The 26,892-nt window shown below is 42.7% G+C and overlaps 1 long non-coding RNA gene across 1 annotated transcript; it reads left to right on the top strand.

Moving 5' to 3' along the window:
• Nucleotides 1-789: 789 nt before the first annotated feature.
• Nucleotides 790-26,528, top strand: LOC133548749 (uncharacterized). Its single transcript, XR_009805936.1, has 4 exons — nucleotides 790-914; nucleotides 20,557-20,611; nucleotides 26,004-26,212; nucleotides 26,292-26,528. It is a non-coding gene; the product is annotated as an uncharacterized LOC133548749 (long non-coding RNA).
• The last annotated feature ends 364 nt before the right edge of the window (nucleotides 26,529-26,892 follow it).

Below are 26,892 nucleotides of genomic sequence, written 5' to 3' on the forward strand. Positions count from 1 at the left end.
ACGCTTACAAAAAATTGGGAGCCCAAAAAATTATTGTGGGACCCCATTTTTATGACTTGATGGGGTCCCTGGGTCCCCATTTTAAAAATCCCTAGCGCCAACACAGCAGTCAACAGACAAAAAATGCTTTATTTAAATAAATATATTGTATGTATATATATATATATATATATATATACATATGTATAGTATTACTACGAGTCAAAAAGTTGGGGAACCCCTGTGTTAGAGACTGGGTATAAGAATATTCCTGCTTCCCTTACCTGAAAAGTACTAGTTTTACATTTCTGACACTTGCATCTGAAATGTTAAGGAAGCACATTTTTGCATTTTACTATTTCAAAATAGCATCTGTTAGCATGTTAGCTGCTCTGTCGTCGTCCGGCAGGGGTCCACAAAAAGGGACAGATGGGGGGGCAGGGTGCTGTTGGCTCTAGTCCCGTCTCAAGTGTGCTCTGAGGGGAACATCCTGCCCCTCTATGGAACTTCCTTGGCGGACTCAAGTGCTCCATTGATGGCGGTCCTGTGAGGGGTCTTGTTTTCACTGCTAAATGAATGTTTGTGTTTGTGCTGGTGGACCTTTTCCACCCCCCCCCCCGCCCCCCGCCCCCCACCCCCCCCACCACTACCACCCCCCGCCCCCCCCCCCCCCCCCCGCCTTCTCTTTCCATGTGTACGCTAAAAGACTGCATGATGTCGTAATCATTTATTTGCACGCTATTTGGTCATTAATGAACACTACTACAAGTTCCAAAAGGCCCTTACAGTCTTCAGCCACTAGAGGGCGACGCTAGAAGCGCCGGGCTGCTGACTCGTGTTAGCTAGCCACGGAACAAGATGCAACAACTAAACAAAGCAGGAGTTTCCAAAATGTTGTTGAAGTTTCTCATAAGTCGCCATTTTGATGTCACCAAGTAAGTCCTTGTACTTGTTTCTCTTTAGAGCAGAGAGAACCACAGAGGTGTGGAATAAAGTTAATTCAGTGAAGAAAATCAAAGATGACCACCGAGGCTTTTTAACATTGTCTATATATGTGTGTTTGTTTGTGTGTGAAAGCGGAGCCGGGTAAGTGTGCCAAATCAGCGATTAAGGGTGAGACAGGCGTGCAGTAGAGAGACGTTCAAGAGCAGGTGTGTGTAAAACAATCCTCCTTTCAGCGCTCCTCGCAGAAGAGCGGCGGGAACAGACCCCCGCCCCGCTGTCGAGGGAGCCATACTGTGACAACGAGCAGTTACACACTGTACACGACCTACTTCCTGTTTACAAAAGTTACTTCCTGTTTACCCACATTACATTTGTGCTACTTCCCCCGTCTCACGTTTTATTTCCCAACAATTGCCTGTTCATCCGTAGTGTTATGTGTATGTCCATAGATATTACCATAAATTGATTAACGTGAACCCCGACTTAAACAAGTTGAAAAACTTATTCGGGTGTTACCATTTAGTGGTCAATTGTACGGAATTTGTACTGTACTGTGCAATCTACTAATAAAAGTTTCAATCAATCAATCAGATCAGCCAACACTAAGTACGCCATTAATGTCTTTTAAAGCCGATCACAAACACCGTTCCCCTCTGACTGACATACTGTGTTTACCGACTACAGACCGCATCAGTATAAAAACCACACCCACAAAATTTTTAAAAGAAAAATAAATATTTTCCCATGGCGACATGAGTTATTTACAAAGAAATATTTGGGAAATATTCATTTAAGTACCTTAAAGGCCTACTGAAACCCACTACTACCCACCGCGCAGTCTGATAGTTTATCAGACTGCGTGGTGTTGCAATGCCGTATTGGCATTGCAACACATGCCAATACGGCCTTTTTAGTTTACTAAATTGCAATTTTAAATTTCCCGGGACTTTTTTCTTGAAAACGTCGCGTAATGATGACGTGTACGCGTGACGGCACGGGCTGTTATGAATATGAGCGCTGCACACACACGCAGCTAAAAGTCGTCTGCTTTAACGGCATAATTATACAGTATTTGGAGATCTGTGTTGCTGAATCTTTTGCAATTTGTTCAATTTATATTGGAGAAGTCAAAGTAGAAAGACGGAGTTGGGAAGCTATAGCCTTTAGCCACACAAACACACGGTGATTCCTTGTTTAAAATTCACAGAGGTGAAACTTTCCTATGGATCGCAGCGGATCTTGTCAACCAGCAGGTTTCGGTGACAAAATTGTGGTTAAAAAGTCGCCTCTTACCGTATATCAGCTGAGCTTGTGCCGTCCATACAGCTGCCGTCGACTTCCCCGAGACACTGTGCGTCAACACCCAGCCGTGGATGTACTTTTCCAACTATCAGGTATTGTTAAACTCACTAAAACACTAGCAACACAATAGAAAGATAAGGGATTTCCCGGAATTATCCTAGTAAATGTCTCTAAAAACATATGAATCCGTCTCAATGCAACGCGATCGCAATCGCGTTTTTTTTTTTTTAACTTGTTTTTTTGTTTTGTTTTTCTAGTCCGTCGCTATCAATATCCTCAAACACGAAACTTTCATCCCCGCTCAAATTAATGGGGAAATTGTCGTTTTCTCGGTCTGAATAGCTGTTTTTGTTGGAGGCTCCCATTAAAATCAATGTGAATATATGAGGAGCCCTCAACATGTGACGTCATCGTCTGCGACTTCCGGTAGAGGCAGGGCTTTTCTCCAGTTGTGAACTTTATCGTGGATGTTCTCTACTAAATCCTTTCAGCAAAAATATGGCAATATGCGAACTGATCAAGTATGACACATAGAATGGACCTGCTATCCCCGTTTAAATAAGAACATCTCATTTCAGTAGGCCTTTAATTGTTTACAAACCCTGTCTGTAATACAGCAGTACAACGGCTAATCAGAAAAAACAGAAGTCAGGGTCATGGACCCACTAGCCGTGCAGGCCAGTTTTCCAATCAGCTAAAAAGACTCAGTAACTCCACAGTGATGTTTTGGTGAATTTACTGAGGAATTTGTGAAAGTGAAACAATACAAAAAGAATGCCGTTGTAAGTTAATAATACTAACACAGACACTCTGTAAAAGTGTAAGCATATTAGCTAATGCTAACAACGCTAGCGTCATTGCATCACGATAGCACGTACAAAAGGGCATGAAAACACTCCTACAAACATCATACATGGGACGCTTTGGTAAGTATAAACAGTTTTAGTTATATTGTAAAACTTACAAACGTTGCTTGGAGTGATGAATTATGAATCCATACGAGTAGAAACGCTATGGACGGCTAGAACACTGAAATGCACTCTGGGAAAAAAAAAAAAAGCACTACCAAAATACTGGAAGGACAGTGCAGCACCTGCAGTGAGTGAACTCTTCTAAAAGATGGCGCCGTAGCAAAAACCATAAGACACCTCATTTGCTTGGTTGTTGTTTTTTTAAAACTTTTTTTGTGGCCTTAGGTGAAGAAAAATCCCTAAAATAACCGCGCCGTCTTATAAATTGCAAGATTCAAAGTGTGAGGGGGAAAAAGTAGCGGCTTATAGTCTAGATTTTACGGTACTTACTAAAGCGTCCCATGTGTGATGTCTGTAGTTTTATTTTAATACATATTTGTACTTGCTATCGTCATTTAATCAAGCTCACGTTGTTATCCTGAGCTAATATGCTAACATTTTACAAGTGTCTGTGTTAGTATTATTAACTTACAATGGCATTCTTTTTTTATAGTTTCAGTTTCACAGATTCCTCAGTAAATTCACCAAAACGTCACCGTGGAGTTATTGAGTCTGTTTAGCTGATTGGAGAGCTAGCTTGCGCAGCTAGTGGGTCCATGACCATGACTTCTGTTTTGTTTGATCAGCTGTTTTACTGCCATGTTACAGACACCGTTTGGAAAACAATAAGGTATGTAGATAAACATTTCCAACATATTTCTGTGTACTTAATTCATTTCACAACGTATATATCTACGACTTTCCTTAGCATTTAGTGAGTGCGGCCTGTAGGAACGGGATTCATGTGGCGGTTGACCTGACACATGAAACTTGTCAAATTGGGGAGGCGCACTATTCACTTTAGCCGCCAGATGGCAGTAGAGTATTGAATATCTTTAAAATGTGTTTTTTGGCAATTCCAACTTTGACCACAGTATCAGTCGCTATGGACTGACACTGTGCCGCTACAAAGTGAAACTATAGAGTGGTGCTTTCCATCATATTTAGCAGACCCCCTTTCCCCACTGGAGTCGAAACATAGGACCACATTAGCGTGCGGAGTATAACATACTGAAGAGGTTACTGTTGCGGCCAAGAGTAAAAAGGTGGTATAGCGTGATGTCGCGACGCGGAAGAAGGCCCAACAACAACAAGATGGAGTCACCTCAAAGGTTCAGATGGTAGATAAGAAGACTTCAAAAGGAGGCTACAGAGTGCCTCGTTCAAAGACTCGATCGTTGCCACATCATTAGGTCAGGGAAAACGCTTCCACGTGTGGAAAGAAAAGTCCCTGGCCTTCAGGACGAACATGAGGTGGCATGGCTGGAATTCAAAGCTGCCCCGTGAAACTCGGCTCAGTTGCAGAGAGACGACGGCCCATCTCCACGGACGGCGGGCCAGTCTGGACTGAACAGGATGTTTCCAGTCGGGCGGCGGCTCGCTGACGTCATCGGTCAGAATGGCGGCTGGGTGTCATGTGAGGGGCGACTGGAAGATTTGATGATGCCTCACTGATGTTCTCCTCAAACCAAGAGACCTTTTGATTGGAGCTGGGGTCAGAGGTTGAACAAACATCTTCTTACCGGGGAACACAAGGGTCTACACAATGGGACAAATAAAGATTTTTAGCTCACATTTGCTACGTTGACCAATCAGAGTACAAACAATCAATCAATCTTTCTTTATATACCCCTAAATGACAAGTGCCTCAAAGGGCTGCACAAACTACAACGACATCCTCTGTAGAGCCCACATAAGGGCATGAAAAAACTCACCCCAGTGGGACGTCGACAATGATGACTATGAGAAGCCTTTGAGAGGACCGCATATGTGGGCAACCCCCCCAGGGAACAAAAGCAATGGATGTCAAACGGATCCAACATGATATTGTGAAAGTCCAATCCATAGTGGATCTAACGTAACCGTGAGAATCAAGTCCAAAGTGGATCCAATATAGTAGCGAGCGTCCCATCTAAAGTGAATCCAACAGGAAAACATCCCTAGCGGAGGCGGATCACCAGCACAGAAATGTCCCCAACCGATACACAGGCGAGCGGTCCATCCTGGGTCCCGACTCTGGGAGGGGGGGACATAGAAAAAAAAAGAAACGGCAGATCAACTGGTCTAAAAATGGGGTCTATTTAAACGCTAGAGTAGACAAATAAGTTTTAAGATGAGACTTAAATGCTTCTACTGAGGTAGCATCTCGAACTGTTACCGGGAGGGCATTCCAGAGTACTGGAGCCCGAATGGAAAACGCTCTATAGTCCGCAGACTGTTTTTCGGCTCTGGGAATCACTAATAAGCCGGAGTCCTCTGAACGCAGATTTCTTTCCGGGACATATGGTACAATACAATCGGCAAGATAGGCTGGAGATAGACCGTGTAGTATTTTGTAGGTAAGTAGTAAAACCTTAAAGTCCCATCTTAAGTGCACAGGAAGCCAGTGCAGGTGAGCCCGTATAGGCGTAATATGATCAAACTTTCTTGTTCTTGTCAAAAGTCTTGCAGCTGCATTTTGTACCAACTGTAATCTTTTAATGCTAGACATGGGGAGACCCGAAAATAATACGTTACAGTAATCGAGACGAGACGTAACAAACGCATGGATAATGATCTAAGCGTCGTTAGTGAACAAAATGGAGCAAATTTTTGCTATATTACGGTGATGAAAGAAGGCCGTTTCAGTAACGCTTTTAATGTGTGACTCAAACGAGAGAGTTGGGTCGAAGATAATACCCAGATTCTTTACCGAGTCGCCTTGTTTAATTGTTTGGTTGTCAAATGTTAAAGTTGTATTATTAAATAGAGGTCGGTGTCTAGCAGGACCGATAATCAGCATTTCCGTTTTTTTGGCGTTGAGTTGCAAAAAGTTAGCGGACATCCATTGTTTAATTTAATTAAGACACGCCTCCAGCCGACTACAATCCGGCGTGTTGGTCAGCTTTAGGGGCATGTAGAGTTGGGTGTCATCAGCATAACAGTGAAAGCTAACACCGTATTTGCGTATGGTGTCACCTAGCGGCAGCATGCAGATGCTGAAGAGTGCAGGGCCAAGGACCGAACCCTGGGGAACTCCACACGTTACCTTAACTTAGTCCAAGGTCACATTATTATGGGAGACGCACTGCATCCTGTCAGTAAGATAAGAGTTAAACCAAGACAGGGCTAAGTCTGACATACCAATTCGTGTTTTGATACCCTCTAATAAAATATTATGATCGACGGTATCGAAAGGCTTCACGGTGGAAGAGGGGTTAGTGCGTCTGCCTCACAATACAAAGGTCCTGCAGTCTTGGGTTCAATCCCAGGCTCGGGATCTTTCTGTGTTTGCATGTTCTCCCCGTGAATGCGTGGGTTTCCTCCCACCTCCAAAGACATGCACCTGGGGATAGGTTGATTGGCAACACTAAATTGGCCCTAGTGTGTGAATGTGAGTGTGAATGTTGTCTGTCTATCTGTGTTTGCCCTGCGATGAGGTGGCGACTTGTCCAGGGTGTACCCCGCCTTCCGCCCGATTGTAGCTGAGATAGGCGCCAGTGCCCCCCGCGACCCCGAAAGGGAATAAGCGGTAGCAAATGGATGGATGGCTGGATGGATGGTATCGAAAGCAGCGCTAAGATCGAGGAGCAGCAACATAGATGACGCATCAGAATCCATCATTAGCAATAGATCATTAGTCATTTTTGCGAGGGCTGTCTCAGTAGAGTGATTTGCCCTGAAACCGGATTGAAAGATTTCACATAGATTGTTAGATGCTAAGTGTTCATTCAACTGCTCTACAACAATTTTTTCGAGGATTTTCGAAAAAAAGGGAAGGTGAGACACCGGTCGGTAGTTTACCATGAGGTCAGGATCGAGGTTAGGTCTTTTAAGGAGAGGATGAATAACCACTTTTTTGAATGCTAGGGGAACAGTGCAAGAGGAAAGTGATAAGTTTATAATATTTAGCACTGATGGACCTAATAATACAAAGAGCTTCTTAATAAGTTTCCTAGGAAGTGGGTCAACTAAACATGTTGTTTGTTTTATTCCATTTACACGTTGTAACAATTCTTCTAATGTTATTTCATCAAAACGAGAGAAACTATTTTGGAGGGCAGTATCCGCCGTATATACAGTCGTATCTGTGTTAATACAACCCAGTTGTAGCTGGGACGCATTGTCTTTAATCTCCTTTCTAATAAGTTCAATTTTCTTATTAAAGAACTTCATAAAGTCCTCTGCCGAATGGGTGGAGCTACTGGAAGGAGTCCCTTGTTGGGTTAGCGATGCTACCGTACTAAACAAAAATTTTGGATCGTTTTTATTAAGGCGGATGAGATTTGAGTAATAATTAGTTTTAGCTAAGGTAAGCATGCGTTTATAGGTTATTAAACTATCACTCCATGCTTGATGGTGCACCTCAAGTTAAGTCGTGCGCCATTTGCGTTCCAGCTTTCTACATAATAATTTCTGAGCTCTAGTTTCTTCAGTAAACCATGGCTTACGCCTTTTTGGAGCCTTTTTTAACTTCCGCGATGCTATACTATCAATGGTTTCGTGCAGGGCGTTGTTAAAGTTGTTAGTGAGGTTATCAATAGAGCCCACATACATTGGGAATGGTGCCATTATCGAGGGCAGTAGGCCAGCAAGAGTCGTCGTTGTGGCAGCATTAATGTTGCGGCTGCTATAGCAGTTATTATTATTATTAGCTTGCCGAACATGAGTCTGAACTTCGAATTTTATAAGGTAATGATCGGACATTACTTTAGTATACGGGAGTATCATAACTTTGGAAACGGTGATACCTCTGACAAGCACTAGGTCTATCGTATTACCGCTGCGATGCGTCAGTTCATTTATTATTTGTGTAAGACCACAGCTATCAATTATGGTCTGGAGCGTGTTGCGTTCTGACCCATTCTTCCTTCGGTCAACGCCCCCAGGTTCTTTTATGACACATAAGCTGGTTTTAAATCAATCAGAGACATAGGTTGCTCATTTTTATATTTTATAACCAAAGCGCTTTGAGAGATCAATCTAGATACAACATTTCAAAGGCACGGTCCAAATTGATCTAATCCTAAAATGGCAGTTTCTCCCTCCTCACTCACTCTCACCCGCCCCTCTTCTTCTCCTCCCTACTTCGGACAGTTGAGATAACAGATTGTTATGTCTTCATTCACACATTCCAAATTCAAGGTCTATGTAAAAGGCTCACACTTTAGCTGTTCTAAAATCCATCCATCCATCCATTTTCTACCGCGTATTCCCTTTTGGGGTCGCGGGGGGTGCTGGCGCCTATCTCAGCTACAGTTGGGCGGAAGGCGGGGTACACCCTGGACAAGTCGCCACCTCATCGCAGGGCCAACACAGATAGACAGACAACATTCACACTCACATTCACACACTAGGGACCATTTTTAGTGTTGCCAATCAACCTATCCCCAGGTGCATGTCTTTGGAGGTGGGAGGAAGCCGGAGTACCCGGAGGGAACCCACGCATTCTGACCAGGTAATAAAAAGACAACCAAATCCAACAGTCCCCCTTCAGATCTTCTAAAAAAGATCTCCCAACACAACTACAATACTTCTAAAGCACCTACTGCACATCAAAATCTTAGCAAGCTCCCACTAAAATATAATAATAGTCAAATTTGGGAGTTAGATAGAGGGAAGGGGTCCACGTCAAGAAAGGGAACTAGCCATTCTCAAAAGTCACCACTTTGCCTAACTGGATGGCCTGAGGGAGGTCGGGGAAAGTTGCTCAGCAAGTCTCTCAACAGCGTCACGAGTCAGGTTGGTCAGTCTTAACAGATTATAAAAAACATAGTTAATTTGTTCTACATTTTTAGTAGCAGTCACAGGGAAAATAGCACCAATGTTAGGAAGGTTCTCGAAACCTGCACAGGAATCACACCACAATTTATATTGTCTTGGGACCCCTCTTGGTTGCCCTTTTACCTGAAAGTAAACACCACCAGGGTTTCTCATCAAATCAAAGGAGCCCCTTACACTCCTCCTAGATAGAACATGACGGCGTCGGCAGGAAGTTAAAGAGGCCGATGAAACAGGAGTTACAGGGGGTGTTAATTTGGTACCCACTAGGGTGAGTGGGGTCACCAGTTTAACGATAGCACAATGCCCAACGGCTGACGTCGGGATTCAAATGTACAATCTGTGTTCCCCACAATACCAGAATATGTCAGCCATTGCCCAAGGGCCTATTTTGGAGCCATCTATTAGTGTGGTGCACCAGGAAGGGTCAATGTCACCCAATTTGTTGGGAGCCGAAGAGGGTCCTGTGAATTGAAAACACGTGTAATTCAATTTTTGGGCTACAAGGGGAAGAAGTCGGATGAAATTGTCAACAGGAGGGTACACACTAGCCAACAAATTGCACCCTGGCGGCGTGGTTTCAGAAAACAAGGAGATAAGCCAGTTTGGGCCATTTGTGTCAGTCAACTTAAAAGGGGCGGGGTAAGTGTGGGGAAAAGGACTTTTAGCGGAACAAGCAACACAATCACCCATATTTTGGCGCCCTCTCGGGGACATTAATTTTGATAATCCCTTTAGATTCTTTACCAGTCTGTTCAACCCCTAACACAACATAAAACGGACTGGGCCAATTGGGCATGACACCCACGTTGGCATTTGTAAGGGCGAGGGGGTTCTGGGAACGATCAAAGTACCTATGGAAGGTCATCCCTTCCCGAGTAGTTTTGATGTAATATTAGGGGCCAGTGGGATTCCAATGCCCTGTGTAGTGGGTTGCCTGCTTCCAGCAGGGGCACCACCCACCAGAATATGTATTCTGCTTCCGACACCAATAGCTCAGAGTTGCGTCGTATCAAAAATAGAAGTTACTACCACGGTAATAGCTACTATGTCCCTCGCAATCAATCACACTGCACAGATAAAACAAAAATAAGTCTTGCTGTCCCCCTTGATCCAGTCTATTTCAAGTCAGCCCTATGTTTTAAGACACTTGTCAGTCACTGTCGTCAGGAAGGAAGGACTGAGGCACAAGGACATTAGAACAAACCTAAGTACCAGTCTGTCAGGGAATACTGCTGGGTGTAACATCCTGCCTTTCGTCCATCAAAATCAGAGTAATTCAGGTAACGAAATGGGGATAAACATCAAACTTTTCACTTATTGTAGCGACACCAATAGTTATGCTGAAAACAAGTAAGAGAAGTTGTATAACATCGAGTATATAGGTTTATCTCAAGTATTGATAGCTTTGGATATATGAAACAGTAGTTGAGCAGGTCTGGTAGATCTACACGACGGTAGACGGCAGCTCAACGTGGGGAGATTTCTCTCGGTGTCGTCTTCTGGGTTGTGAGGCTACGTTTGTAAGTTCTGCAAGTGGACCGAGTGGGGCTGGTGATGTGGTGATGTCGGCAGTGACATCTGCCAGCCGAAGGGAGTGAGACGTCCGTTCCACGACCTCAAAGAGACCGGTCCACCTGGGCTCCGTCCGCTTGCGGTTAATGACCTTGACCCTCTCGACCGCCGGAAGGGAATTTGGTGTGGTGGGCTGTCATCCTCAAATCTGCACAGAGGAACTGGCACATAATTCTGAATTTGCTCAACTTACCAGTTTGGTTTTACGCTGATTCCTCCTTCCAGGGGGTGGCTGGACCTGGCAAGGGCTGATCTGTGTGCAATTCATAGGGTGAAAGACCAGTTTTGTTCGTGGACATTCGAGAGGTCATTAAAGCCAATGGTAACGCGTCAACCCACTTTAATTTGGTCTGTGCACAGATTTTAGCCAATTTGTTTTAATTCTTGTTCATTCTCTCGACCTTACCTAAAAAGAGGACGGTACACCGAACAAAACCTGTGTTTTAGTCCGAGATCCTTTTCGACCAAGGCTAAGTGAGCATTTTTAAAATGGGTGCCGTTATCTGACCTACTCTTTTTGGGGTAACAATGTCGGGCTATTAGGTCATTAACAAGCCTTTTTATTACTGATTTTGCATCCTCTTTTTAGGTTGTGGTTGCTTCCGGCCAACCACTGTAATTGTCAACGCAAGTCAGCAAGTACCTTTTCCCTTGTACCTGATTGATCATATCAATGAAATTACAAACTTTACACAGATGTTACCTCACCTCCTCCATATTCCAGATTAATCTACTAAACCACTATCGATGTGCAACATCGTATTTTCAAATTAAATTTAGTTACATCTTTTTACCCACTGAAAAATTGTTACAACTACTCCACTTCTCCCTTACCTCGCCCTGACAGCAGTCTTGCCTACATCCAATCATGGCACCTTTTACATTTCTGTTGTGACAACCAAGAGAGTAACCATTGGGAAACTTAGCCACCCTGCTAACCTGAACAATCTCATTCCTATCTTCTCCTAATCAAAGCCAACATCAAAGCTTGTCAATAACTTCATCAGTATGGGTTTGTTGAATGTCAGGTCTCTAAATAACAAATACTTTTTAGTCAATGATGTTATTACCTCATTCTCAATTTGACTTTGTTTTTAACTGAAAAATGTTAAAACTAGGGAAATTGTCAGAGTCGGATGATTGTCGATTTTTTTTTATTTTTTTATAAGGAGTCTGACTCCACCCTCAACTCCTCCCCCTTCTGTTTCTGAAGAAGGGACATCAAAGGTGTTTGTAATACTTTTACTTTCAGAAACATCTAAGAAAATGTTTAGCTGATAGTCAAGTAAATTATTCAACCTGGTGAAGGCGACAAAATATGCTTATATTTATATTGACACAAATGCTAGAAAAACACCAACCTTATGGCGGATGCTTTTGCAATAGTAATTTGACATTATACCACACCCGGTGGCCGCATTAATTCATTAAGTAAAGCTCATGTTGTAGAAAGTTGAATGATGCGGACACGTTTGTTACTGAATACTTTCTATTAGACTTCTGTCTTGACTACTTTGTCCATGTAATAAGCAACTATAATTATTTGATATGCTTAAATGTTATGTGTAGTTTTAGCTCAGCTGTTGTGTAGCTGCTAGCTCCTTGTAGCCTACAGCCGCGGTGTCCAAAGTGCAGCCCATAGCTATGTGTTTAACAGACAACTGAAACAATTAATAATGTGGTATTTGTGTGGTATCATCATTGGACCTAAGTCTTTAGTTTCCGTAGGGGGGACAGAGAGCAAGGGAACAATGTGGGACAGCATTGGTGTCTATCATATTCCGTGCTAGTTGTTGCAAAGATATGTCAACGTGAGTAGCCACACCTTGATCTTCCAACGTATACTATATATATATAAAAAGGAGTCAAAGGCCTCCTGGTATGAGTCGTCTACTTGTGATCATAACAATTGGCGGGTCAGGTGGTTGTGCACACAGACACAGCTCAGTCAGCCAGGGTTTTCACTGATAGAATAGTTGCAGCAGGAGTTGAGGTACTCAGTAGGCGCCAGCCATGTTTGGTGCTCAGGCTGTGGTATGAGCCCATGCTCATGGAGGTGCCTTGATAGTGGTGCCGCAGCTTGGTGGTTGTACCGTCAGGTAACACCAGGGAGGTCCCTTCTGTGCGATATTGAATGTCGGGGCACAGTTTGTAAAGCAGGTCATTACCAAGCAGGCACGGTGTGTTCAGGTCGACCACAAAGGGATGCTTCAGTGTGTGTCCAGCAATTTGAACCGGAAGCGGTTTGGTGACAGGTAACCTTCTTGTGACCTCAGCGAAGTCTTTGACCTTCAAAAGGGAAGCACACAGTTTCTTTGGCACCTTTGCATTCAGAAATGAGTGGGTGGCACCAGTGTCAATCATGAACTGATAACATTGTCCATTGACACTTATGTCCAGCAGGGGTCTGTTTATATCCCCTTCTGGGCGTCCAGCTGTGGGCACAGGCGAAACAGTTTCCACCCTGGATTGACCTTGAAGCACCGCATTGTCCACCATCCGAGTCCATCTGTCTGGTCTCTTATCTGTTGTGGATTCTTTTCTCTGCCTGCTGGAACTCAAAAGGAAGGTCACCCACTGCTGAATATACTTTATCTGATTTTTGTCCTTTCGGTTCTTTTGACATTTTTTTCTACAGTGATTTGAAAATTAAGGAGTCGTTTCCTTGTTACTCTGTCATCCGTCTTATCATCGTCATCCTGCTCAGCCCAGTTATGCATATCACGTTTTAAAACCACAACATTAATTGTCCCAATAAACGTTAATCAATACCCCTATTTCAACGATTTATACGCATTACTTTATGTATATTTAAGTAGCTTTTCTAAATCAACTAAAGATTATCTAAGAGTCCTTTGAACTGCACAAGCTTTGACTTATCTATAAGTTAATGAGACTATCGTTTGTGTCTATCAGTTAGTTAGTTGAGCATTCTGACTTCCTGTCGTGTGTGATATTCTACAAAATAAGGGCATGTGTTTATTCTCATTCGTCTAAAACTATCAATGTGACACACACACACATACACACACACACACACCTTTTTGTGTGCGCGAACGCACATTCCAAGAGATAAGGCGGAACACGCTCAAAGATGCCCTTGTTTCTAAGACAACTCTTATCTCATGGCTCACCCAGAAGCGCAGCTGCATCATATCAACCCTTAGTAACTGCAAACAACATTTATCATTCACTCCGACCTTCACAAACTAGCTCTGTGTAAGTGAAGTCACTGGGCCTCCCTGCTTCGGTTGCTGCCCCCGCGACCTGACCTCCGATAAGCGGAGGAAGATAATTAAATAGATGGATCACTCACTCATACGATTTCTGAACTAAGTATTATAAGAACAACTATCCATCCATCCATTTTCTACCGCTTATTCCCTTTTGGGGTCGCGGGGGGCGCTGGCGCCTATCTCAGCTACAATCGGGCGGAAGGCGGGGTACACCCTGGACAAGTCGCCACCTCATCGCAGGGCCAACACAGATAGACAGACAACATTCACACTCACATTCACACACTAGGGCCAATTTAGTGTTGCCAATCAACCTATCCCCAGGTGCATGTCTTTGGAAGTGGGAGGAAGCCGGAGCACCCGGAGGGAACCCACGCATTCACGGGGAGAACATGCAAACTCCACACAGAAAGATCCCGAGCCTGGATTTGAACCCAGGACTGCAGGACCTTCGTATTGTGAGGCAGACGCACTAACCCCTCTGCCACCGTGAAGCCAAGAACAACTATAAAACACAAATGTATTTAAGTTTTAGGAGTTAACAACCAGCCATACAAACAAACAAATGCAGTGAACCCCCAACAGCATACGCTGACACACGAACACCATCAATACCTTCATTTGTCCCATTCTCTTCCTTACTTCGACTTGCTTTTTCATTTTCAAACCACATCCTGTATCCATCTCTTCCTTACTTTTCAGACTGTTTCTATTTCTATTCTCCTCTCCTAGAAACAATTTACGTAAGGTTTTCACCATCCATTCTCTTCACCTTCAAACCTCTTGCTCTCTCTTTCTACGTTCAACTTCGAGTTACTTTTTTTAATTTACCAAACGTTTGAGTTCACTACTTTACGAGTGTTGTAAACACCCTCTTACCCCTTTCAAGAAACGTTCTCTTTTTTATTTTCTCTCTTTTTTCTTCTTTTTTTTTTTCTTTGTTAATTTTCTTGTCGACAACAGTACATTCAATTGATCATTAAACAGTAACGATTCATCACATTTTCCCAGCCGCCATTACGTTCCTGTCTGTCACACTCCTTTGCCATTGTGTCTTTTTCCTTCATTTTAACGCAAACCTGAGTGCCGCAGGGATCTCTCAACCGGGAACTTTATTGTACTTTTTACAAATGGCCTCCAACCTGGGAATTTTTACAAATGGCCTCCACCCTTACGGTCCGTATTTTCCGTGCACACGTTAGTGTCACTTGGATCTTGCAACCGGGGAATATTTTATTGTACTTTCACAAATGGCTTCCAACCCATCCTTAATTTCCGTGCACACGTTAATGTCACTTGGATCTCACAACTGGGGAGTATTTACTATCCACACAACGGTTATCTGTCCCGTTACTCTTTTAGGGGAGACCAATTCCCCAGGGCGAGCCACACCCGACTATTTGCCTACTCGCCAGTGAAGCAGCCCGTCACGGTAATCTAGACACAATGCCATGAGTTGACCACTTATTTACAACTTTTATGCAATGGCGGACAAGGCAATAATGCAACCAACCTATCAAAATCAGCACCCGTCTCTGTGGTATATAACAGTGTTTGACTTACAAGACTTTTGGGCAGACTCCTAATGCAGATTTTAGAAAAAGGCTCTGCTTACCTTAGATGTTGGCCAAGTGAGTCTGTCCGTAAGTTTGCAAGAGCAGTCCAATTTTCAGCGTGTCATCCCGCACAAGCCCCCAAATTGTTGCGTTCTGACCCGTTCTTCCTTCGGTCAACGCCCCCAGGTTCTTTTATGACACATAAGCTGGTTTTAAATCAATCAGAGACAGAGGTTGCTCATTTTTATATTTTATAACCAAAGCGCTTCGGGAGATCAATCTAGATACAACATTTCAAAGGCACGGTCCAAATAGCAGGCTCTGTAATTGCCTGTGACCGGGCTTGCTCTAGTGCAGTTAGTCAAATGTGGCTCAAAATCTATGTTCCGAGACAAGAGGATAGCGCCTTCCTGGTTAGGGTGAAGGCCGTCTCTCCTCAGCAAGCCAGGTTTGCCCCAGAAAGAGGGCCAATTATCAATAAACGTAAATCCCTGTTGTCTACAGAAGCTATCCAGCCACTTGTTAAGAGAGACTAATCTGCTATATCTCTCATCACTGCCTCTCCCAGGCAGGGGGCCAGAGACAATTACTCGATGCCTGGATATCTTTCTAGCGAGATTACAAGCCCTGGCAATGTTTCTCTTTGTAATCTCTGATTGTCTCATCCTAACGTTATTGGAGCCAACGTGTATAACTATGTTCGTATAACTAGTAGTGCGGTTAGCCTGTCGTACCTGTTTACTAGGCCTGTTGTGAGTTAGCTCCCTAAGATTAGCTTCAATGTCAGGTGCTCTGCCCCCGGGAATACACTTAATTGTGGGTGGTTTGCTAAGCTTTATGTTTCGGGTGATGGAGTCCCATATGACTAAAGTGTGGTGCCCGGTAGACTGGGGTGTAGGACTAGCTAAAGGGCTAAATCTATTATGCGTCTCAACCGGTACACCGTAGCTTGTAGGCCGCTTAGGGCTGCTACAAGCTGGGCTAGTTAGCTCGCTACAGCTAACGCTAGCAGATGTGTCCGCAACATCTAAAGTTACGAAATTACACTGCTCTAACTGGCGGACACGGCTCTCTAGCAAAGCCAACCTATCCATGAGTAAAGTGCACGAAGCGCAGGAAGCCATACTCACAGAACTTTCTGTCGCCGAGTGGAGTGCCAGCTGTCTTCGGGAAGTGGTGGTCACGGTGGCGGGGGAGTAGCTTCCTTCAGACCGGCGCTGCCTTTCTCCGCTAGCTGAGGGCGGAGTGGTGAGACAGAGATCGGGTGATTTGCAAGTTAAATTGAACTATTAAATATGTTCGAGAAGTTGTAAATAAAGCTGCAAAACAGTTAAAAGCACACAGATAGAACGATAATTAGCTTTTTTGCAACAAGAGCAGTCAGCGAGCAGTCATTCATGTTGATAATTATATTATCGGCGTGCGTCACTAGATCAGCAACGAATTCTGAGAATTCACTGATAAAGTCCGAATAGGGCCCTGGGGGGCGGTAGATAACAGCCAGGCATAAAGGCAGCGGTGTGACAGACCTCATAGTGAGCACCTCAAATGATTTATACTTATTATTTAGGTCAGGACTAAGGTTAAAGTTTTCGTAGTATATTATCCAGCCTGGCGTTGACTAGTATTAACTTAACTAACTCCTCACCCAGACTAGCAGGCTCTGTAATTGCCTGTGACCGAGCTTGCTCCAGTGCAGTTAGTGAAATGTGACTCAACAAGAAATCTGTGTTCCTAGACAAGATGATAGCGCCTTCCCGGTTAGGGTGAAGGCCGTCTCTCATTAGCAAGCCAGGTTCGCCCCAGAAGGAGGGCCAATTATCTATATACGTTAGTCCCTGTTGTCTACAAGAGCTAGCCAGCGACTTATTAAGCGAGACTAATCTGCCATACCTCTCATCATTGCCTCTTACAGTCAGGGGGCCAGAGACAATTACTCGATGCCTGGACATCTTTCTAGCGAGATCACAAGTCCTGGCTATGTGTTCTTTGTAATCTCTGACTGTCTCATCCTAGTGTCTTTGGAGCCAACGTGTACAACTATGTTCGCATAACTAGTGGTGCGGTTAGCCTGTCGTACGTGTTTACTAGGCCTGTTGCGAGTTAGCTCCCTTAGATTAGCTTCAATGTCAGGTGCTCTGGCCACGGGAATACACCTAATTGTGGATGGTTTGCTAAGTTTTATGTTTCGGGTGATGGAGTCCCCTATGACTAAAGTGTGGTGCTCGGTGGACTGGGGTGTAGGACTAGCTAAAGGGCTAAATCTGTTATGCGTCTCAACCGGTACACCGTAGCTTATAGGCCGCTTAGGGCTGCTACAAGCCGGGCTAGTTAGCTCGCTACAGCTAATGCTAGCAGATGTATCCGCAACATCTAAAGTTACGAAATTATCCTTGAGTAAGGTGCACGAAGCGCAAGAAGCCATACTCAGAACTTTCTGTTGCCGAATGGAGTGCCAGCAGTCTTCGGAAAGTGGTGGTCACGGTGTGCGGGGAGTAGCTTCCTTCAGAGCGGCACTGCCTTTCTCTGTGCTAGCTTTGTTAGCTCAGCAGATAGCTAGCTGAAGACGGAGTGGTGAGACAGAGATCGGGTGATTCGCAAGTTAAATGGAACTATTAAATATGTTCGAGAAGGAGCGGGGGCATCGGAAAGCCATGAAAGATCTGGCTGAGGAAGGGGACAAAGGCAGCTTCTGGCTGTGGCTAAGGTGGAAGCCTAAGAGTTGGGGGGTAAAACACTTAGGGTATCAGCAGGGGGTGGCAGGGAGATATCTCTGCCATCGCTTCGCCACCATGAGACGTACTGGGGTTAAAGGAGCGAAACGTTGATGAATGGTGGTCCCCAGCTGATGACCTGTTCATGCCCAGAGAGGTGTTCAGTGAGGTGTCACAGCACACTTGTTCATAGGACACTAGAGGAGGTGCATCAGGCAGCAATTCCATCACCTGTATCTTGATATATTCAATCTGGAAGCATCTGACTACTGTGAAACAGCAGTTGGCATCCAAGGAAGTCTGGAAGACAACCAGGAAAGACTGGATGACTGCAGGAAAGTCTGCACGGGAAATGGAAGGTTAGTTATCTCACCCACTAGTCCTGTAAAAGGGACACCCTAAACTTACTACGAAGACAAATAAGGAAAAACAACCCGATGGCCCTCCGAGAGGCGTGGTGGTAGAAGGGCCAAATCAGATTTCTTGGTAACGACTGGAACGGACAAAGACCGACAAAAGACTCTAGGATCATGAGAAGATGCAGGTGTGGGTGGGAGAAGGTGACCACCTTCAGAGGTTTGCGTATTCATCAGGGAAGGAAAAAGTGCAAAGAGGGAGGCCATAGCAACATTGCACTACAACAGCTGGTCAGACAAGAGGAACCCAAAGCCAGGTGGCAAACCACAGTGCTGAGAGATCCACCGTTGCTGAGGAACGGCAGGCGGAGGATGCAGGAGGGCCGTTGGTGGACACCAATGCCTCTGAGAGTGGCACTGATGAAGACGCACGCAGAACACAAAGCAACCCCAACAACCAGGAGCAAAGCCAGAGAGCAGAGAGGAAAGAACCTATAGGGAGGCAGCTGATCAAATGGCCTAAAGCAAACGAAGTTGGGGGCTGGCAGAAGCTGGACAAGGACCTCAGCCTTTGTCCCGAGGCACTAACTGGGTGGCCAGGTGGAAACCAAGCTGAACCGCATTGGAGACATCCTGTACGTTGGTAAATGGTAAATGGGTTGTACTTGTATAGCGCTTTTCTACCTTTTTTTTTAAGGAACTCAAAGCACTTTGACACTATTTCCACATTCACCCATTCACGCACACACATTCACACATTCACACACTAATGGCGGGAGCTGCCATGCAATGCGCTAACCAGGAGCCATCAGGAGCAAGGGTGGGGATTGAACCAGTAACCCTCAGATTGCTGGCACGGCCACTCTCCCAACTTCGCCACGCCGTCCCCGATGAATGCAGAGGCAGATTTGGAGTAGCAACTGAAAAGCGGAAATTTTTCCCAATGCAGAAAGGAAGGAGGGAGAGTGAAATCGAGCAGTTGGTGAAGAGGCGGCGTCAACTCCGGAAACAGTGGAGGAAGGCAAGCAAGGAGAAGAAAGAGGGCCTGAAGTCACTGTGGGATGAGGTGAGAAAAGATCTTGCCGGCCTACGGAGGGCTGAGTGCATTTGCAAACGCAGAAGGTGGAAAGAGAAAGAGAGGAGTAACTTCTTCAAAAATCCCTTCAAGCATGCGACACAGCTGCCAGAGAACAAGAGAAGCAGAAAGCTGGATTTTACCAAATCTGAGCTGGAGAATCACATCAAGGAACAGTACAGTGACCCACTTCATATTGACAAGATTGTGCTGAAAAAAATGTATTTTCCCCTCAGGCATTAATAAAGTATTTCTGATTCTGATTCGGATTCTGAATTGGGTTTTGATGACGGCGGGGTCTTACTGCTTTCAACGTGAGTTACTTCATGTAACTTCCTATCTGTGTTCTTCTACCCTTTACATCCATCCTTTGATGCATAGACAGGTAAAATCCACCATCTGTAAATGGAAGAAGTTTGAACTCTTCCTTGTCAATGCTGGGAATACTTATGCACTTTTGCTTCTTAGTTTAAATGAATTTGCACACAAAAAACTACTTTTCACAGTCTTTATGGGGTATTGTGTGTAGAAGTTTGAGGACAAAAATGTGTTCCATTTTGAAACAAGCAGTGGACACGCTACAAACGCACTGTCACACAAAACAAAGGAAACATTTAAAACAACGTAAAGTAAGTTCTGTAATTATAGCATCACGTGTACTTTTGCTGCGTCTTTCCAAATCAAAATGACTCCCTTCCTTCTTTATTTTTTCTACCCGGCAACAGCAGTCGCCACTTTGGCCGGTGGCTTAACTGCAAAATGAGGAATAGCTGCACTACTCCACACACACACATACTTGAAAGTTAAAAAAAAGCCTGACGTTATACACGTCTGCAGTATGAGGAGGTCAGGAAATGTTTATCATGCAGCATGGAGCCATACATTAAATGTGTAATGATAGCTCAGCTCTGTGCTCCAAATAGACTTCCTGCTTGCTTTTTTTTGCCTCCTTCCAATGAACGTTGTACACATCAAAAACAACCACACACATATGATGACATATAATCTACGTGTTTTGTGACTTTATCTTGTGTTTGTGTGTCTGCAGAGGATCCTGCTCGCTGACCATTGCCATCACTGTGGACAGAATACAATAACACCAGGTATGGCACACGTGCACAGACCCCTCGCCAAGGTTTTACTCTGTAATCCCTTTCAAAGGGTTCGTAAAAAACTGAATAGTACTAAATGTTTCCAATATATATATATATATATATATATATATATATATATATATATATATATATATATATATATATATATATATATACATACATATTTATTTATGTGCATATATATATATATATATATATATACATACTTATTTAGGTATATATATATATATAGTATGTATCATAGTCATCATTATATATATAGTATGTACAGTATATATACATATGTATATATATAGATATGTATGTGTATATATTTATATATGTATATATTTATACGTATGTGTATAAAGTATGTATGTATTTGCATATATGTATATATATATATATATATATATATACATATGTATATCTATAAATATATATCTGTACATATATATGTCTTTGTGTGTTTATATATATATGTATATATATGTACTGTATATATATATATATATATATATATATATACACCGTATTTCCTTGAATTGCCGCCGGGGCGCTAATTAATTTAAAACCTCTCCTCATTCCTGCGCTTACCAAAGGCATTCGGTAAAAGTAAGCATGCGCTAATTATTTTAAAACCTGTTCTCACTCCGGCACTTACCAAAAGCGTGCAGTAAAAATTCGAGTGTGATGTAAGCTTGGACCTTAAATCCTACTGAATAGCTCTTAATCTTCTTCCCTTTATGCGATTTCAAATTACCGGTATTGAAATCAGCCTCCTCCATTTTGAAAAGAATGACAGGGGAAGTGTCACTCGTGACGTCACAGTTTGACCAGGCGCTAATACTAAACATGCGCTAATTATTTTGCGAAGCGAGTTTGACCCGGCAGTAATTCAAGGCAGGCGCATACTATATGCCCTGCAGCAATTCAAGGAAATACGGTTTATATATATATATATATATATCCATCCATCCATTTTCTACCGCTTATTCCCTTTTGGGGTCGCGGGGGGCGCTGGCGCCTATCTCAGCTACAATCGGGCGGAAGGCGGGGTACACCCTGGACAAGTCGCCACCTCATCGCAGGGCCTATATATATATATATATATATATATATATATATATATATATATATAGATATATATATCTATATATATATAGATATATATATAAATATATATATATATATACATATAGATATATAGATATATATATAGATATATCTATATATATATATGTATATATATATATATATACACACAAATATATATATATATATATATATATATATATATATATATATATATATATATATATATATATATATATGGTCAACGGGCAAGAAGGCGATTCTCAGCATAGCGTTGTGGAACACTAAGAGACACGCAAGACACATCAGACATCAAGAGAAGTGTTAGGAGCAGATCTCCGACCTGTTCTCCGTCTTTGTCGACCTGAACAAGGTCTTTGACATCGTCAGCAGAGAGAGTATGTGGAAAATTATGGCAAAATATGGTTGCCCAAGGAAATTTATCACTTTGGTGATGCAGTTCCACGAGGGTATAGGCTAGAGTCAAGGACAGCAGAGAATCCTCTGACCCATTCCCAGTTACAAACGGGGTCAAGCAAGGCTGCGTCTTGGCGCCAACACTGTTTAGCCTCATGTTTTTCCATCATGCTCACAAACGCCTTCAGAGATGAGGATATTAGTGTCAACCTGAGGTACCACACAGATGGCAAACTGTTCAAACTTCGGAGACTCGAAGAAAAAACCAAGGCTATGACAGACATCATCAGAGAATTGCTGTTCGCTGATGAGTGTGCCTCAACACTGTTTTAGAAACAGACATGCAACGCAGCGTTGACATGTTCTCCAGGGCCTGCACAAACTTTGGTCTTACGATCAGCACAAAGAAGACTGAAGTCCTTCATCAGCCCACGCCTGGAAAGCCTTACGTTGAGCCCAACACTTCTGTCAACCAGTAACGTGTAGTGAACTAAACACCAGGTGAGGCATACATCCTTTTTTTTCTTTTTTTTTTCTTTTTTTTACTTAAATTCATATGTGAAGCTTTAGTCATTGTTGATTTAGGTTAGAGTTACAGGGGAAAAAAAGGGACTTATTCGCTTTCATAAAAACGTTATCATAATGCTATTATGATATGATAAATGGGTCCAAAAACTATTTGATAAAGTTGTTATTAAATGCTTTTTGGTCCCATTTGCTTTTATCAAAATAAATCAAGTATTGTGAGTGTATATTACCTTTCTGTATTTGAATCTGAAGCATCAATAGCTATCCTCCATGAAAACGTGCTTTGTCTGATCGCATTCATTTTGTCTTAAAGTCCAGTTTAGAGAAGTATTTAATCTTGGATACAGTATATAATCCTCCATATTGGCAGAAACATTTATTTAATTCAATTTCATTCCAAGAAATTAAACAATACTTTTGCATCTGCATATATATATATATATATATATATATATATATATATATATATATATATATATATATATATATGTATAGTATATATTTATAAATACGTATAAATGTTAATGTGTGTATGTATTTATATATATATGTATATATATACACGTATTTATATGTGTGTCTATGTATACGTATATGTGTCTGTGTATATATATATATATATATATATATACAACTGTTTTACGCTAGCTTTTTAATCTAAATGGGAATGTTTACGCCGAAAAATAGTGCATTTAATACTTAGAAGTATGATTACGTATCCTATGTCATCATGTCATCAGTACGCTAACATTTTATCCGTTTGAATAAAAAGTACTTGATTTTGATACTTGTCGCCATCTTGAAATTATGTTAGCATGCTAACATTAGCATGCAGAGGTTCAGGGCACAAATAGCAGGTCCATTAAAGATTTCCGTGGGGGATTTTTATATATGAAATATATATATTTATCTTTTATTCTTTTAATAAAAACTGATTTTCAAATGCTATTCAGATTTTAATTGTAAAGATTCGAACAAACATCAAAAGACTCTTATTATTTTCCACAGCGCCCACTGCGTACACTTAGGTAAAACGGAATCCATCCTATTTGGGTCCCATATCAAACTTAAGAAGGTCAGTGACTTCACTATAAAAGTGGGTGACATTGTTATCACCAGGAAGGATGAGATCACCTACCTAGGTTCCATTCTAGAGGCTAATTTTTCCTGTGATAAAATGGCAACCAAGGTGATCAAAAAGGTCAACCAAAGAACGAGATTCCTCTACAGAATCTCCTCTCTGGTCAACAAAAGCACCTTGAGGATTCTAGCGGGAACTCTCATTCAACCCTTCTTCGATTACGCTTGCACCTCCTGGTACCCCAGCACCTCCAAAACCCTCAAATCTAGACTCCAAACATCCCAGAATAAACTAATCCGGTTACTTTTAGACCTCCACCCCAGATCACACCTCAATCCAACCCACTTCTCCAAAGTGGGCTGGCTCAAGGTGGAGGACAGAGTAAAACAACTTGCACTGAGCGTAGTCTATAAAATCCGCTACACCTCCTTGATACCGAAGTACATGTCAAATTACTTCCTTAACGTAAATGACCGCCATAACTACAACACCAGGGGGAGCTCCACAAACCACGTTAAACCCAGATTTCGATCTAACAAAGGTCTTAACTCATTCTCTTTCTATGCCACATCAATGTGGAATGCACTAACAACAGGTATAAAAGTAAGTGCATCTCTATATTCCTTCAAAACCGCTCTAAAACAACACCTCCAGGCAACTTCAACACTTTACTAATACCTTCCTCCATTCACATCTCATCTCCCCGGATTATAAACAACTCAAATGTACTTCTAATGTATATACTTGTTCTTATGCTATGTGAACTCACTATGTTCTCTGCTGGCTGTACATATCCTACTAAGTCACACCTACACTGTTACACGGTTTCAATGTCCACATTTCTCTGTTGATGCAATTGTTGATGACTGAAGTTCTGATATCAACCAAAGCTCCTCATCCCACCCCCCGGATTGTAAATAATGTAAATAATTCAATGTACATACTATGATGATTAACTTGTGTGATGACTGTATTATGTTGATAGTATATATTTGTACCATGAATTGATTAACTTGGACCCCGACTTAAACAAGTTGAAAAACTTATTCGGGTGTTACCATTTAGTGGTCAATTGTACGGAATATGTACTGTACTGTGCAATCTACTAATAAAAGTATCAATCAATCAATCAATGCTGGTATGTGCTTGAAATGCACCAGAGACCTGCAATTCAGGGAGATGTCATTTGCCTCACTTTTACAACAACTTCTATTGATTTTGTGATAAAAGAGTGTTGTTCCTGGAGCGGTAAAAGTTTAAAAAACATCAATGATTATTCTAAAAGTTACTAAAGTCATTAAAACTTGACTCCGAGACACAAAAATAGGATATCATAGCTAATGAGGGAGAACAAACGTTTATTTTATTTGTCATTACAGGACTTGAACGTCTCAGCTGCGAGCATAAATGGACATAATGACCACTTTTTTCTACGCTTACATGCACATTGGGAACTTAAAGTCACTTTTTAGAAACGTTCCTGCCTTCAAATCTGTCTCAAGACATGAAAGACAAGGTGAAGCTGCAGTGCTCACAGGCCGCTGATAGAGTTGTGTCCACTAGAGGGCGACATTCTACCCCCACCAGCCCAGGAAAGAAAACCTTTTCCGCCATCACATGAGATTAGAGGTCCAATTTTTGGTTGTGCGACGTGACATCCAGCAGAAGCTGAGGCAAGAATGCGATGACTTGACCTTTCAGTCTCTCATGAATTTACATGTTGCTCCATTTCACGAACGACTGCTATGCTACTGCTTCGTCGTGGCACTAGCCCCTCCCCAACCACCCCAAGACCAGACATGAGGGGACGACGGGTGTCTTGGTTTTGCTACTATACTGGGACATGTGGGAATTAGCACAGTCCCTCATTGACAGCAGACCCACCAAAAGTCTCATTAACTATATCATTAGAAGGACAGCTGGGGGATTCATATTAATAGAATGGGGGGTGGGGGGGCTGTTGGGTCTCTGCAATTGCTTTCACGTCCTCATAGTGATACTTTGTGTCTTCTTGCAGCTTACACAACCCCTAACCCGAGCTCTAATTTAAACCCTGTCTCGGAACACCAACGATGAATCTAAACACAAGACACACGTGTCAAACTCAAGGCCCAGGGGCCAGATTGGCCCGCCGTGTTTTTTAACGTGGTCCGCCACGTCATCCGTTAGGAGGGAATAGAAAGAAAAGAGAGAAAAGAAGACAGGAGGGGAAATGGTGGGGTCGAGAAAACAACCATGTATATTGAACTTGTGGAGTCTCAATAAAGCACCGTCTGACAGGTAGGCACCTCACAGAGGAGGAGCCAGGGCATGGAGGCAGAGTGGAACACAGAAGACAACTCCCCAGCCATGGCCGCGTCATCGAGGGGCGATACGTTCCCCTGTACCAGCTGTGCGACCAGGTGGGGGGGCCAGCTACAAACTGTTCTTAAGTCTGCCTCATTAAGTCTGGCTCTCCTCTGTGTCAAGGCAGGTGCTTCAGGTGTTAAGTGAGACATCCACTATTTCCCAATTAATGACATTATTAGGTAAATGTTTTCTGATATTAGGTTTTCTCTTGTTTGATAGGCAATTACCTACGACATATAAAGAAGTGTGCTGTGTGAAGGACTTCCACACCCTGCCCTTCCTACAAAGATTTGTGCAATAAATGCCCTTTTCGGCTTTCTGGTGAGAATCAGGTGCCACAAAGTGTGTGTGTGTGTGTGTGTGTGTGTGTGTGTGTGTGTGTGTGTGTGTGTGTGTGTGTGTGTGTGTGTGTGTGTGTGTGTGTGTGTGTGTGTGTGTGTGTGTGTGAGTTAAAAATTCAATTTTTTTTATCTGTCCTGAGCAGTGGTTCTCAAATGGGGGTACGCGTACCCCTGGGGGTACTTGAAGGTATGCCAAGGGGTACGTGAGATTATTTTTTAATATTCTAAAAATAGCAACAATTCAAAAATCCTTTATAAATATGTTTATTGAATTATATTTCAACAAAATATAAATGTAAGTTCATAACTGTGAAAAGAAATGCAACAATGCAATATTCAGTGTTGACAGCTAGATTTTTTGTGGACATGTTCCATAAATATTGATGTTAAGATTTCTTTTTTTGTGAAGAAATGTTTAGAATGAAGTTCATGAATCCAGATTGATCTCTATTACAATCCCCAAAGAGGGAACTTTAAGT

Source organism: Nerophis ophidion, linkage group LG03 (genome assembly GCF_033978795.1).
Source record: "Nerophis ophidion isolate RoL-2023_Sa linkage group LG03, RoL_Noph_v1.0, whole genome shotgun sequence".
NCBI classification, from domain to species: domain Eukaryota; kingdom Metazoa; phylum Chordata; class Actinopteri; order Syngnathiformes; family Syngnathidae; genus Nerophis; species Nerophis ophidion.